Source organism: Rhinopithecus bieti, unplaced genomic scaffold, assembly GCF_001698545.2.
Source record: "Rhinopithecus bieti isolate Rb0 unplaced genomic scaffold, ASM169854v2 scaffold_33308, whole genome shotgun sequence".
Lineage (NCBI taxonomy): Eukaryota > Metazoa > Chordata > Mammalia > Primates > Cercopithecidae > Rhinopithecus > Rhinopithecus bieti.
The window spans coordinates 36,141-38,126 of record NW_016814044.1 but is presented as its reverse complement, the minus strand read 5'-3'; the positions used below and the strand labels follow the sequence as shown (position 1 = coordinate 38,126).

The following is a 1,986-nucleotide window of genomic DNA, read 5'->3' as shown; positions in this document are numbered from 1 at the left end:
TTACGGTGAGCATCACTCAACAAACTACATAGTTGCACAAGTATAGCTGAATAATAAATTCTTAGTTGTTATTAGACTTTCTTACATAAACATTTTGTTGTGAAAATAACAAACGCAGATTGCTTTATTTTTTTATGTAGTAAGAAGGCTGCTTTCTTCCCACTTCTGTCCCTCATCTACCCCAGAGAGAACCAACTTTTTTTTTTTTGAGATGGAGTCTTGCTCTGTCACCCAGGCTGGAGTGCAATGCCACAATCTTGGCTCACTGCAACCTCCACCTCCCAGGTTCAAGTGATTCTCCTGCCTCAGCCTCCTGAGTAACTGGGATTACAGGCACCTGCCACCACACCCAGCTAATTTTTTTGTATTTTTAGTGCAGAAGGGGTTTCACCATGTTGGCCAGACCAGTCTCGAGCTCCTGACCTCAGGTGATCCGCCCACCTCGGCCTCCCAAAGTGCAGAGATTATAGGCGTGAGCCACTGCACCCGGCCAACATTTTACCAGTTTCCAATGTGACCTCCAGATACAAGCAGGTATGTACCTGCTCGTATGTGTTGGTGTAACAAAGTGGGTATAAATGACCTGATCTCAGGCTGCCCATAATCCTTGGCACAGTACCTTGCACATAGTAGGAAGTTGTTTTCAACACCTTCTATATTACCCTCCTTGTTTTGGAAACTGTCCCTGAGGCCTCCAGGGCATCAGGGGCCCTGAGAGCTCCCTCATATCCCCTGTCCAGGAAGAAGAACTTTGGCATCAGCTACCTGGGCCGGGACCGGCTAGGACAGGAAGTTTACCTCTCACTCCTATCTGACTGGGACCTCAGCACAGCCTTTGCCACTGCCTCCAAACCTTACCTGCAATTGCGTGTAGATATTCGGCCCTCGGAGGACAGTGAGTACCCAGTGCCCCCGGGAGCACTGCTCTGGGACCCCTTTACCCCATAGGGTGATGCCACCCCTCACAATACACTCCCTCATGGTGGGATGGGTAGCAAGGTGTCCTAGCTATAGATCCTGGCTCAACCACTAGGCCTCAATTTCTTCACTTGTAAAGAGAAAATTGTATCTTAGAACCATTGCGAGGCCTTGTATCTTAGAACCATTGTGAGGGGAAATTCACATAAAATGCCTGGAACGGTGCATGACTGCATAATGAAGGCTCAGAAAGTGTTATCTCTAATAATGATAATTCTATTGTATTATACTATTGTAACATATAACCTAGTCATGTATGTAATAATTATATATAATGCAGATTTATAATGTAGTATAACGGTATAGCTTTAGCATTATGTATTTCAGTTATAATACCAAAATGTAACAATGCATATTATAATAATGCTAGTTGTGTTTATTCATTCACTCATTCTGCACCATATTCATTTGTTTATATTCTTGCTCACTTATTCATTTGTTCCCTTGACCTCTCAGCCACTTTTTCTCTTCTCATCTTTGTTCCTCCACTCTTGCCTATTCTGGTCCCTGTGAGCACACAGATAAATTAGGACATGGTCTCAAAATTTGATTACAGAACATACATTAGATAATTGTATTGTATCAGTATTAAATTTCCTGGGTGTGTGTCTTAGTCGTTTTGTGCTACTATAACAGAATACCACAGACTGAGGAATTTGTAAAGAAGAGAAATTTGTTTCTCACAGTTTTGGAGACTGGGAAGTCCAAGATGAAGGTGCAGGCAGGTTGTGTGTCTGGTGAGGGTTTCTTGCTGCATCATCACATGACAGAAGAGCAGAAGAGAGTGAACCCACACCCTCAACATCTTTATAAGAGCCCTAATCTGCTGGGCGTGGTGGCTCACACCTGTAATCCCAGCACTTTGAGAGGCTGAGGCAGGCAGATCACCTGAAGTCAGGAGTTCGAGACCATCCTGGCCAACATGGTGAAACCCCATCTCTTCTAAAAAAATACAAAAATTGGCTGGGCGCGGTGGCTCAAGCCTGTAATCCCAGCACTTTGGGAGGC

At 44.3% G+C, this 1,986-nt stretch overlaps 1 protein-coding gene across 1 annotated transcript in view; it reads left to right on the top strand.

Annotated features, from left to right (window-relative positions):
- The first annotated feature begins 371 nt into the window (after positions 1-371).
- Positions 372-1,986, top strand: part of LOC108513589 (TBC1 domain family member 25) — an 18,980-nt gene continuing 17,365 nt past the window's right edge. Inside the window, exon 1 of the mRNA XM_017849395.1 lies at positions 372-895. The gene's annotated coding sequence lies outside the window, so the exon portion shown is untranslated. The remainder of the gene's footprint in view (positions 896-1,986) is intronic.